Here is a 14090-nt window from a genome sequence, read left to right as displayed (position 1 = left end):
TCCTGAGCAGGAGTATGGCACCTAAGGCAAAATCTAGCACCAGATACAGCTGTTTAATACACAGCAAGAAAAGAGAGTAAAGCTGGTATTGCACATTGTAATTGCTTATACTTATTCTGAGTTTTCCCAATTGATTAAAAGATAATATTTTTTATGTCTCAGCTGATAAACCCCACGCATGAGCTGGGAAACATTCTGTGCCTGTTTATATCAATCTGGATCCAGTCCCATCTGAGACAACTGGGTTCCTGGAGTCACAGTTTAGGTGCCTGTTATGTTAATGATCAGACTAGACAGTTTTTCCCCATGACCACACCGCCTCTGCAGGATTGCATCACAAACCAGCAAGGCTTTTTGAATACATGGTCATATTCTCCTGATTCTAAATTATTCCTGTCTCAGGCAGTGAACAAGCTAAAAACCAGAAAGAAGCAAAACGGTCTTCTCTTGTGAGGTGCTAGGCTGTAACTCTGAAGCTTAGACCATATTTCTGACCCCAGACTTCTCTTATGACATTAAGCAAGAAGGCTACAAAGTCTGACAATGGTGCCTCCCATTCTGACAACTTTTAAGTGCCTAAAGCGATACCATTAAACTTCAGTAATTTCATATGCAGAAAGCTAAGTTGGAAATATTTGGACAATGCCTCCTGGTGCCACTGGTGCAATTCCTGCTCCAAGCAGCTTGTGGACTAAGTCATAGATGAGGCGAAAACATAAATGCTGAGATCTGTTGTACACATTGGCTTTATACCACCAAGCTAGTCCTAAACCAAGTAACACGGGTACAAAAGTTGGAGCAGCACAGCGTCTCTACTATGTGTTATGCAGTGAGGCTGATCACTCGGAGTTGCTTTCTAGCTTGCCTGTGAGCCCTTGGCCTATGACAGGTAGCCATTCTTCCTGTCCCAGGACACACAGCCTGCACTCCCCTGGAAATCATGTTTGTGGCGCTGGACACTCAACAGCATGTGCATACTGCCCAGTCAACATGCTTGGGTCATCTTCTGCCTAGCTGGCAAGATGTAAGAGAAAGACTGCGGGAACTGCAGTGGAAGCCCTGGGAACGTAGCAGGGAAGGGGAGAGTTGGAAACAGGGAGGAGCCCAGAAGTTTTGCAGTGAGAAAGATCCAGTGGGAAATGCAGGGCAGACAGAATGTAAAGCAGGAGAAAATTACAATTCATTAGTTACACTGTTCACAAGACTCTATTTTTCAATTATATTTTCTTCTCTTCTAAGAAAAGACAAATAGTACCTGCTCCTTCATATTCCCATTATGTTGCCATTATTATTTTAATCTTAATTGTTTATCAGTTGAATTTTAGTTTAAAAGGCTGATAGGGGCCAATGTAGAAAATACATTCTGTGGTTTGCTCAAAGAAGACCAGCTTAAGCAGGGATGTGAGAGGGCCTAGGGAACCATGTCAGAGCAAGGAGAGGCATAAGGGCAGTGAGCCAGTCATAAGTGTGCATGCTTCTAAATGGTTTTAATGGGGTCACTGCTGTCCTAAGGCACAATACGCCGCTGCTCGGATGACAGACCCTGTCCCTGAGCTTGTGAAAGGTTTTGCAGCTGAGTGCGACAAGCTTGGGTTTAGTGCAGAGGGGGCTGCACTCAGGACTCGAATGTGGCCAGATGGCAAAGAGGGGCATGTGTGCCCATTGGAAGACTGAATGGCTACCAAGAAATAAGGCAGAGAGTAGGAGACCAAGGTGCAGAAAAAGACCTCATGTCATATTGAGACTTGGACAAAGGTTTCAGAAAAAGTGGATGGTTTGGGAATGGCTGCAAAGGGACAACACTGTAATATAATGGATGTTCGTGGGAAGGAATGGGTGCAGGTTTATTCTGTGATAAACATTTAAATTGTTCAGTGCAGAATGTTTTAAAACCTTCTTCCAGAATGTTTTAAAACCTTCCTCATCCTCATTAGTACAGCTAATCACCTGGTGATTCTGTTTTCTCTTTTCCATGTCATGTTTTTCTGTTATTGCAGAGAAATAGAAAATATACTTTTAAACTAAGAAACTGTAATTGGGCAGACAAATAAACAACATGGAGTGGTCCAAACACATAGCAGTTTAGAACTCTCCTCATTTAGAGCCTTTCTTACAAAAGTGTTTGTCAAACACTGTTCCCTCTACACTACTGTCCATGCCTGCCACTAGAATATCGCAGGCAGCCATAGAATTTGCTTAGAATTAATCACTGATCATCTTCTTGTAAAGGCTTATTTTATTCCAAAAGGGCCTAAGGGAAAAACACACAAATACATACAAGCATATAAGAACTTTAGGATAAAAGAAGTAAAAATATTGGTCATAAGAGTTTCTCCATCAGGAAGAAAAAAAATACAGGCATTTACTAATCAAAAAAGGGGGTTTGTTGTTTTTTGTTTGTTTGTTTGCTTGCTTTTGCTAATCTTTAGAAATGCTTAACACATTGCTTGTGAGCATCATATTTCATTCTAATGCAGCGTTAACCCTTGAAATCCATTAATGGACTTTATGTTGCATTAAATGCTGCAATAAATTCAGTCTCAATATTCTACACTTTTATCTCTGTTATTAAAAAAAAAAAAAAAAAAAAATTATATTAGCTTTACTTGGCTCAAAACCAATACAGTGAACTAACCTTAATTATTAATAATGTTTCCCCTTCAATAAAACCTTTTGTACCTTTACTACGATAGGATGATATACTTATTTGGTGTGTAGGGTTCAGAGCAATATGGTGCACTCTCTCTGGGAAAGGATCCAAAAATAACTATCTACTTGATATCAACCCAAGGGATTTCCTAAGGGAATAGGAGTATCATTTCAGAGCAGATCACCAGTGGTTTAGGGGAATTAGACAAATTTGTGTCTGGGGAACAGATGCCTCAGGGTTTGTAAATGTGTGAGAGAACCTTTCCCCCTTTGGTCACCAGTTCAGCTCCATCCAGCACAGCAGTGACTGGAAGCTATTAAACATCTAATGAACTTCAGGGGTCTCCTGAAACAGATTCCTAATAGGCACTTGCTAACATCTTGGAGCCGCTCCCACCCAAGCTGCAGCCTCAACAGCAATACAATGGACACAGAAACTGGGAATAAGCATGGTGGGGTGAAGAACATTGCATCTGCTAAATGCCGTAAGCAGGCTGCTTCTGGGCTGGCAATCCAGGTTTGGATTTACTGCTGGCACTTTCTTGTTCTTTAAAAGAAAGAAAACAATGTATTATAAAGCACTGTGTTATGCAACCTTTCCTCACAAATGCCATCAGAAGGGCCCAGAAGCCTTACAAACCCACACTTGCAATGTCTCAGGCCATGGAGAAGATAAAGAAGTAAAAAAGGATTTGTTTTCATACTTAGAGGCCAGTTCTGGGTATCCTGGGACTCAAACTACTACATGCTGCACATCCAGCTTTTAGGCAGGTCTGCTAGGAGAAAGAGGAGACAAATGCTGAGCATTACAACCACAAACCACAGCTGTTGATGGGAATTGGCAGGAGACCAGGGAATGCCAGGAAGCATAGATGGCCTGCAGCAGAAGGTAGGGCTGAGCAGGGCTCTCTGACACTCAAAGCTTTTTTATTCATCTCCTGGTGCTTTTCCATCCTGGCATCTGGTTTCCGTGACAGCGCCAGGGAGGGTCGGGATGGTGCAATTTTATGGTATGTTCTCCTGGGCTCTGTTGGCACTTCCCTGGGTAAACATTCCTCGCCTCAGGCTCAGCTTCACTGGGCCCCTGGGTTCAGATTATTTGCAGCGCTTTAGTTTGCCAATAGCTCAGTCCAGTTGTCTCTGTATTTCATTTGAGGAAGAGGGGGTCGAGACTTGCCAACTGTCCTCCTGCTCCCTCAGGACAGAGCCATGCTGAGGGCAGAGACAAGCTCTGGCAAAGCTCTGTCCATCAGTAGAGCTGCCACCTGGAGAGCATGGGATGGGGCTCATAGCTCTGTGGCCCAGTGCAGGAACTGGTGAAGCTGGAGCCAGGCTTCGTGCCACAAGACCTTGGATGTACCCTGGTGCTCTCATTTCCTTGCACCCTTTTGAGTGGAAGATTTTTGGGGCTCTCTTTATCCACTCATATGCTGCATGACTAAACTATGCCTGAATTCAGGCACAGGCTTCTGAGTAGTGCAGTAATATAAGTTGCAAAGGGTACGCAAGTTTTAATGTCTGAAAAAGGAGGAGGGGGAAAAAAAAAAAAAAAAAAAAAAAAAAAAAGGAAGGTTTCTGTAGTGGGATCTGATGCTCACCCGTTCTTGTTACCAGTATGTGCAAATCTTGCTATTCTGGTCCATTATATTCAACAATCTTATACTCAGTGGCAGTTGAAATGTCATACCTTGGGGTAAATTTTCACTGCAATAGGCAGAAAATTTGTCCTTTAAATACCCTTAGTATAAATGGGACATTGATCCAGCCATTTAAACTCCAAAAGATACAAATGTCTCATGTGGGACCGCTTTCAAATGTGTTGACATTTTGATTCACAAAATAAGATACTTTTAGAAACAAATGCAAATTCATTTCATTCTAGATTTGAGGTCAGCTGTATACTGGAAGAGAAATGTGCAATGAATGTTTAGTATGCTCATCAACTATCTTTTAATCTCTGTACACTCAAGGGATAAAAATTACATCAGAGAGAAGAAAGACAATTTCTAAAGTTCTTTGTATTAACTAGTGTATCTTCTCATGGGGCTGGAACCTAAATTCACCTACTGCACTTGCAATATTAGTGTCTAGGGCAAAAGGAGGCTCTAGGACAAGGGACCAAATTTCAGTGACCTCTGAAAATATCTTTCACACAATTGGATATGCTTTCATCTCCGAAGAGTTCTGGTCCTGCTGAGATCCACTGGGGAAATTGTCAGTGTTTTACTGATGTCAGTAAAATTCGCTGTAGTACTCAAGCCCAACAAAATAGTGCAGGAAAGAAAACAAAACAAAGTAAAAACATACCAAGAAGGGGTAGCTTAATTTCTTCCCAGGCCAATGCTCTGCCTGCTCTTCCAGCTCAGAAACTATTCAGCACCCTAAGAGAAAGATGATCTAAACAAATATTTAGAACACACCCACAACTGCCTGACAGATAATGAATCGGTCAGACCTTAAGGGAACACAGCAAAGCCTGAATGTTGGTCTGGGTTCTGTCCTGCAGAAGAAGGTAAAGTAGATATGGAGCAACTTTGGAGAAAGACCAGCTTGGCAAGTTGGTGGGCCTGATTTGGGTGTGAACTACCATCACCTGCCCTTGGACCAAGGCTTGAGGGGCACTGCCATGGCTGCAGGCAGAGCACTGGGGGCAGAAACATGGCTCACCTCCCTGCTGTCTCCCTGTACTGGAGCAGGTGGTGCAGCTCTCTGCAGAGGGGAGTGAAAGGAGATCTGCTCCCTGTGCTGAACTCCAGTGGGCAGGGCCAGCAGGGGCTGGCTCTGGTTTCCCCCAGAAGCAAGGACACCTCTAACTGCCCCCAAAGCTTCCCCAGCAGCAGGGCTGACAAGAGGCTGAGGCATGCTGGACACATGAGTGGTAATGTGGATGGGGTGTGTACTATTATCCCACAGGGGATTTCACAGGAAGCCCACGGCTCCTCTCGAGTGGACATGAGCATCCCCTGTTGCAGAAACCCCAGCTGGTGAATGTCACCTGACGGGAAACATGAGGACTCAGATCATCTCATGCATGAGGAACTAGGGGAGAACAAACACGGGGGAAGTTCCTCGCCAAAGTCCCCCTGCAGAGCAGCCTCTGCTCTTCCCCTTCCCCAGCAGGGCTGGTGCAGACAGGGTTGCAATTCTGGGAGCCACTGTCTAGGGGAAGTTACACCAATTTGGGCACTGACTGAGAACACAACTTCTCTCACAGACATTTGTACAGCAGTGCCCAACAGAGCTAAGAGGAAGAGGAAAAGCCCAGACACAGTGCAGCATGCAAATAACTGTGTTCAGCTCTATGAAAACTACCCAGGAACAGCTCCAAATCCATGCAGCACTGGGCAATGTGCTGATAGGCATGATCTGTTTGGTGGCCTCAGATCAGACAGTCCTCTCCAAGGGCTCTGGATAAGTGCTGCAGCCTGTCAGTGGCCTCAGCAGGCACTCAAGGTTATCAGGATCAGTCCTTTTCTACGTGCTCACTTGAACATAGTATTGTCCTTCTGGGCCCCTGCTCTCCTTTCTTGCTTCCTCAAACTGACTGGCATCTGCAGGAGTCTGCAGGGGGAAGAATTTACTGCTCCTGTGCCAGTTATGTGATCTCCAAAAGCACGTGGGGTGACACAGTCACCACACAAGTGGCCTTTTCCCACAAAACAAGAGTTGTAAGTATACCCACCAAGTGCTTCTCACAGGTAGTTTATTTTTTAAGAAAAAGATGACAGAACAAACAGAACCTCAAGAAGTATAAAAGACCAGTTTTCTTGGTATGAACAGCAGCTACCTGTTCTGTCCTGGGTGCATTTATACCTCAATGCATAAATGTATTTTAAAGGTCTTGTGATTTGTATTATGTCCAGACATACGGGGGGAGCAGCAGCAGACCTAGAATGGGTGCAAGAGTGGACCTAAAGCAGGTTTTGCTCATAAATGCAATTATAGTAACACCAGTAACCAGGATGTATCAGCTGTGGATCCTCAGCACAAAAAGTCCTGGTATAAGATTTACAACTTGTAGGCACTCCTAAAGCCATCTCCTTTCAAGGCAGTAATCCTGGGAAAGAAATGTAGTCCCAGTCCTTAAATAGAGATGGGAGTGGCTTCTTCATTCACATTTGATGGACTGCTGTAGGTCATTGCCAGTGATATCTGTGATACCCAGAGTGCAGTGACAAGAGAACACCAACATGTACAGTAAATATTTCTTAATGATTCAACGTAAGCAGGATGCCTGACAGACCCACAAAAGCACAGAAGACGGTATTTGGTCATCAGCGAGGCCTTCAGTGAGAGTTAGGATTCACAGGCAGGAGCACCTGCTCTCCTCAGTTCTGGGATTGCCAGAAGAGTCCTTGGAATTGGGGTCCTATTTTTTACCTATGAGTTTTGTTGGTCTAATCCAGACCAACCACCTCGGAAGCCCAAATAATCCCTAGAGCTTGCAGACCACAGAGATACTCCCCATCACACTCTGTCCCTGTGTCTCTGGCTCTGAGTTGGTGGAATATAAATCATCCATCACCTAACTGTCCTGATGTCAGCAGCTGTCCACTGCCAGGAGCATGCTGCTGGATGAGCCCTGCAGACAGCCTCCAGTTGTCCCTCCATGGGATAGTTCAGAAGAGGCACAACCCAGGGAAACAAGCCAACTCCAGGTCTTCTGTGGCTTTTCCCATTTGGGGATGGTCCCTGCCCCTTGCCTGAAGCAGCCTGGGCATCTCACAAGCCTCCAGTACAACCCCTGCCAGAGGTTTCTGGGCAACCACGTGCCTGATGCAGTCCAGCCCTCCCTGGTTTTGCACCCTGCATGCCCTGGTTGGGAGAATGGTGCAAGGAGTGTGAATCCAGCCCTGCCACCACGGGTGAAGCTCTGCAGCCACCCCTGGCCACTGACAGCCAAACCAGAGACCTCTCTGGTGCTGTTACGGGAGGGAGGTTACCAGTTTAACTGCACTGGAGAAACGCCAGACCTTTGAGTAAACTTTTCAAAGCTGCACTAAGGCATTGTTTAATTTTGATTTCCAAGTGACCTCTGATTCCTCTGGATATGCTAGGGGTGGAAGAACATTCACTCTCAGGAGTTTGACTTTGGCAGTGGGCACAGGGCCTAGCACGGCAGTTCCCAAGGAAGGGGGGAGAGATGAAGGCTCTTGCTGTTCTCCCTCCCTCAAACACACCACCCCACCAGTCTACTGCACACTTTAACTTGCACAAATAAACCTGTTTGCGTGGGTCATGCTGCGAATAAAAACAACACCAGGATGTGAGATGAAAAATAGTCTGCAAAGAACCAAACCACCCGAGAGTTATTCTAGGGAGGTGAATAATTCAGCAACTCGTTTTTACTGCAGCCCTGTTAACAGAAGCACAATTACAGAAGAGGAAAGTAAACCACAGCTGGGAAGAGGAAACAAGTGTCTTGGGGGCTCCTATCTCACCGAGGAAATGGTGGGTGGATCCGGGCCCCAGCATGGGACTCAGGCCACATCCAGGGCTCTAACAACAAGTGACCTTAGCACGATGCATCCAAAGCCACGCTCACAGCAGTTGAGCAAAGAAATGAAAGGAGTGTGGTAAAAATGCTCAGGCTGTTGCTAACACTTCACAGTGCTGAAAGAAGCACTGAGCATTGGCACAAGGTTAGTGGTATCTGCACAGCTTTCTGCTAACTGGTGACTGAGCCCTGCGGGGAAATGAAGCTGCAAGGACAGGAGTGGGACAAGGCGAAGGAAGTGTGAGCTGCAAACCTCTGCTTGCCTTGCTCAGCACCAGATGAATGTTTATTCTCTGCTGGTTTGCACAGCCACAGACAGGCCGGTTCCTACTAATTTTAGCCCTTACCTAATTTAAAACTGCAGACATGTTATTTTCATTATGGTATTTTTTCCTCTTTTTAACAGGTTGTAAGCTGCCAGATGCACTCTGAGTGGTTAAGAAATTGGTGCTGTCCAAGGGGAGGTGAGAAACCTTTTGTTAAAAATAAAAGACAGACAGAACAAAATTGCACATTAAAACTTGGAGCTATCACAAGTGCCACCTCAGCTGCCTGTGCTTTGTTGAGGGTTTCTGGCCTGGCTGCACTGTGGTCTGGAGATGCACCTTCCTCAAACCTCAGAAGTTCCAGCCCAGCATGCCCAGCTGTCTCCCAGCTGTGCACACACAGAGGTTGTGCTGTGCCCCATCATGAGCACAACATAAAACCATCTGCACTCTCTACCTTCACTCCTTCTACCCATTCACCCACCCTGCTTACATGATTTTGGTCCTGCTGCCCAAAAATACACCTGCACCCAAACCTCCTCTCCCTGCCCCGGTGCCTTTCCCCTGACATGGGCAAGCACCTTCTCATCCCTTCACACCTGGATCTGTCACCCATCTCCTGCAGAGGTGAACAGTAGATGAAGTGCTGAGCCTGCCCGCAGTGGGAGGCCACCCTGTGCTAGAAATGGGTGTGAAAAAGTGGTGAAATGAGGAAACATTTGTGAGAGGAAGTGAGTGGGTGGAGGGAAAAGCCTGGAGTGAACAAAAATCAACAACACATTGAAACTTGAGCTCTGAGCGCTCAGGGTGGGTAAAAGTACACTGAAATACAAAAAAAAGAACACACAAATTACTACCAGAATGCAAGTATTCTATGCTAACATGCACCTAATGTACGCTAGGGAACAAAATACTGAAAATAAAGAGGAGGCTCAAAATAAAGAAGACGTCTTAAGATCTACTGCACAGCAGTACAGGTAGCTCCAGTGCAGGTGAGAAAGGGAGGCAGCAGACCATGCACATGCATCTTACTGGAACTAGGTTACTGGATCTCAAAGTCCAAATGCATTGATGGGCTCACTACCCAGACATGGATTTTAGTTGTTAACAGACTGCATGTCCCTGTAAATTTTTAATTTAGTACTTTCAAGTAAAGCATTTGAAGAATAATATTAAAAAAACCAAACAAACAACCCCCCCCCAAAAAAACCACAAAAAACAAAACAAAAAATCCAAACAAACAAACAAACAAAAAACCCCACACCCAAAAAAACAAACACAAAAACTTCACAGTTATTTCTACAACAATCAAAATAGAAACCCAGCTCTGTTGTTTCTGATACAGCAGTAGTTCCTTAGTTAAGATTTTCCCCTGACAGATGTAGCAGTGCAGGGACCTGGGAGTACAATTCCCAGTTTTTCAGCCTATTGCATGTGCATTCCTGACCTGTAAACCTTTCTTTCCTTCTCTAGCCTTGCAGAGCAAGATTGACAGTGCTGTGTTTTCAGTAACACACCAAAAACGACCTTGTTTTCTCTCCTTAAAGGACAATAAACTTGGCCCAAAGGGGCTGTACTAGAAGCCAGCCATTTTTGCCCTCTGAGAATCAGCCCACGCAACCACAGCTCCCACTGGTGAGAAGTTATTCAGACAAGTCCCTCCTCTAACCACTCACACAGTGAGTTGGTTTCATCCAAGTTGCTGCCATGGTCGTGGGGAGTGAACAACAGGCAGGTAAACAGCAATTATGGCACACACAGAAAACTGTCCAGTTTTGGTTGCATCTCATTCCTTCCCGCACGTTTCAAACCAGCCTGTTCCACAGGGATCTTCAGAAGAAGTTCCCTTCCACCTGTAGTAAGACTGCCCATACCACTTCAATTTTAAAAGAATAACAAAACTGACCTGAGAGTTGTCTGTATATTATTCCCAGCTTTGTCAGTGGAGGAGCCCAAATGTACTCACTTGGCATGACACCGCTCCCTCTGGGGCCACGGCAAGCGAGCACTCTTGGAAAGCCGGCAGTGCATCCATGCCACGGGTTATGATGATTGCTGCTGACAGGTTCTTCATGGTATCACAACAAATTAGGTCACAGATTAGATTTTCATAGCACGGATTACAACTTGTGTCTATGTCTTTTTCTTAGATAGAGAGAGTTGTGGCCAAGAGGTTTGACCTGAAGATTGGGAACAAGGGAGATGCTTGGGATTGGGGCAGGGGGGCGGGGGGCTCCTATTTCTGGTTGAGACAAAGACTATCCCAGCAAGACCCAGATAAAATTCCTAGTTTTCTGCTGTAGTCAGAAGACTTGGTATTTTTCATTTTCTATCCAGCAAGCCTTTGAGAAATGAGTTTGTCCACTAGGTACCCTGGGGTAGATCTTAAAGCATTGTTCCAAAACAGCTGACAAACCCAGCTCTAGAAAGAATTTTTAGAAGAAATGCATTTTTATGATAAAAAAGCAGCTTGCACCACCTGAAAAACTGCTGGGAATGGAAACCAAAGCTACCTATTAGATTTACCCCACCTATTACCCCAAGGTCACACATACGTTCAGTTTGAACATCTCTAGTGCAGAAAGACCTCAAGGGAATAAATTCATGTGTGCAGTATTTGTTTAAAAATATACCCAGCAAGGACAGTAATAGAACTCAAGCACCAAAAAAAAAAAAAAAAAAAAAAAAAAAAAAAAAAAAAAAAAAAAAAAAATCCAATCTATATCAAGCTTCACACAGAGCAGCACAGAACAAAGGTTTCCAACAGCTGAGTGACTGCAGACACTGTGCAAAGTGCTTCCTACCTACTGTGAGATACAGCCCTGCTGCAGATTTGAAAACCAGCTCCAGCAACTGTGTTCCAGCAGACTGTCTGTCAGGCTGTGTTCTGCTCCCAGCCACCTCCTCCCTCAGAGCTGAGCTGCTGCGGGGGGGACACGGCTCCTGGGAGCCAGCAAGCTGGATTCAGCTCCCAGTGGAACTGTGCAGGTCTGCATGGGGGCAGTGATTCAGCTGATAAGCAGGCTCGCAGCCATGGTAAAGCACTAAAGAAAAACCTAAACCAGACGATCAGGAAGACAGGTCTCAGACTGAACTAACCTCAGAGACAAGTCTAAGTCAGGGTAGAGAGAGCAGTGCAGGAATAACCTTCAGCATACAGAAACAGTCCTGGTACCACAATGGAATCACCTTTGTGCTTGGGTAGCCCAGAGAGCTACGCTGGCTCTCTACAGAGCTTCTGGAGCATGTACTTACTCAGCCAGAGCAGATCTGCTTTTACCTGCTGGCAGACCAACCTCTAGTCCCTAATCAAGCCCCTGAGGCTGTCTGCAGCCAGAGGACACAGCCTATCTTCCTGTTCCCAGGGCAAGAGGAGCACACGATGCTGTGCCTGTGCCCTGTCTGCAGGTTTAGACAGGCTGGTGCTCAGCACGCTCCGCTCGGCCTCACACCAGCCCAGCTGCCAGCCCTGCTGGCCTGAATCATCGCCTCTGCCTCCAGCTCTGAAACAATCTCACACGTCACTTCAGCAGTTTTTCACAGGAAATAGGCTTTTACTTTCAAAATACTCTGGGCCTTGTTCTCCTCCAACAAGCACAGGAAGTATCTCAAATACCAGTCTTTATATTTGTGAGCCACTGTGTATCCTCTGATACCTCTGAGTACAAAGAAATAAATAGTAGTTGAGAATGGCTGTACACTTCCATGCTCGAGGTAGCATTAACGTTTTTTAACTCTCCGCAGTGCATCAGCCTCTCCCAGTGCTCTTGCTGGGCACACTCAGATTTAGAGGCATGGAATGAGGCCTAATAATTTTTTCCTCAGGCCTGAGCTGTGCTGTGCCAATTATTGAAAATCCATCGCACATGCTCCTTGCTGAGCAGTCTGAACTATCGATCTCAGTTAGAGAAAAGGATGCTCTGGACTTTATTGGAATTGCTTTTAAAAGTCCTGTTGGTACAACTGTTCTACTGAACACTGCTGAACACTTCCTAGTTTCCCTGCAGAGCACTGCCTCAGACCTGCTCAGAAGCTCCTTCCTGTTAGGGGCTCCTGCAGAGCCATGGAGGAAACCACATCACCAACCCTGGGAAAGCAAGTGGTGACAACTGCCAGAGAATGCACGAATGAGGGAGCATCTCTGGCCTGAGCAGCACTTCCAGAAAGCAAGAGCAAACAGCAGGTAGGGATTGCTGTCTGCAACAGCAGCTGCAGAGCATCCAGGCACAGGCTCCTAATCCCTGCTGAGCAGGGAACCCAGAGGGAGCCATGCAGCCAAATACTGCTTCTCTCTAAAGCAAGATGACCCTGAGCAGAGCCAAGCACTGAAATGATCCTGGGTGTCTTTGTGCACCTGAGAGGGTCCTTCAGAGCACACGTAGGCACCAAGAACACTTCCCAGCTACCCACAGCATCAGTTCTGGCCTCCTCAACATTAAACAGGCAGCAACCATTGCCAGCCTCCTTTTCAGTCAAGCTCTGAAACAAGAAAGACATTAAACTTCCACCAAAATCCCACATCTCTTCAAAGCACTTCTCAGTTTGGGGTGCAGATGCAGGTTTTTCTGTATTTGAATAAAATAAAGGGACCTTTCTACTGTTTTAATCACAACCCTAAAAAACCCCCACTGAATAAGCATCATCTTCATGGCTTTTTGGGTCTTAAAGAATGTACACATCTTTTATGTATATTAAAAAATGGTTATTAGGGATAAGAGTTCATTTTTAAATGGCAAAAGGGTAACTCTGCTCCAAACCATACAGCTAGGTAATCCTCACTGTTTTGGGGCTGCTCTGTGCTATTCTGTTTCATCACTAACCCTTTTGAAACGCTACAGCTTGCTCAAGAGAGGGGTAGTTTTCACACAGTCATGATCACAACCACACCACCGCTCCTGCCCAGATGAGGAAGTACCAGATACCCCAAAGCAGAAGTGTTCACCCTCTCACCAGCCAGTCCAGCACATTTCTGCCTGAACTTTTAGGTACAAGATTTGCATGAACGAAGACGACTGGGCCTGGCATCCGGCATCTGTACAAAAAGCCTCCATCTAACTTGGTCACTGCTGCTGCCGGCCGAGGTCGGCCACAGACAGCACCCATGGCGCACAGGACCAAACCACGGCTTCCTCCTGAGGCCGGCCCAGCGTGCTGCTGCTCGGCTTCAATCCGGCAGTGACTGGAGATGGTGTGGGCTGGTGCAGGGCTCTCACACCGCTCGCTGGATCCGTGCCTGGACCCAGGGCACACAGGACCTCCCGTGCCCGGCCCGTCACCCCCCTCGCAGACAGGAGCGGATCCGCCTCGGCCCCTCCTGACCCGGGCGGCCTCGCATTCCCCGTGCCCTGGGGAAAGCAGAGCTCGGCCAGAGCTGCCTCCGGCCGCCCTTGTGCTCTCTCCGCGGCCCCACAGAGCACCCGGCGCGGCGGGAGGCGGCCGGGAAGGCGCGGGGCTACCCGGGCAGCGCTGAGCATCCTCTGCGGGGGCTGCGCCTTCCCGCCCGGGGATGGGGACAGCGCGGCGGGGGCTGCCACGGCTCCTTCCCGGCTCCCCTCCGCCCCGCGGCTCCCCACGGGCGCTCACCCCACGGCTCCGGTCAGGCGGCTCCTTAGGCGATCCCCATCTCCCTCTCGCTCCCGTTGAGCCGCCCCTCGCCGCCGCCTCCGCGCCCCGCTCCG

The 14090-nt window shown here is 46.9% G+C and overlaps 1 protein-coding gene across 2 annotated transcripts in view; it reads right to left on the bottom strand.

Moving 5' to 3' along the window:
* Window positions 1–14090, bottom strand: part of CYRIB (CYFIP related Rac1 interactor B) — a 97294-nt gene that overhangs the window by 83091 nt on the left and 113 nt on the right. The window lies entirely within an intron of this gene.

This window comes from Hirundo rustica, chromosome 1 (genome assembly GCF_015227805.2).
Source record: "Hirundo rustica isolate bHirRus1 chromosome 1, bHirRus1.pri.v3, whole genome shotgun sequence".
Classification (NCBI taxonomy): domain Eukaryota; kingdom Metazoa; phylum Chordata; class Aves; order Passeriformes; family Hirundinidae; genus Hirundo; species Hirundo rustica.
This window is presented reverse-complemented; position numbering and strand designations above follow the sequence as displayed.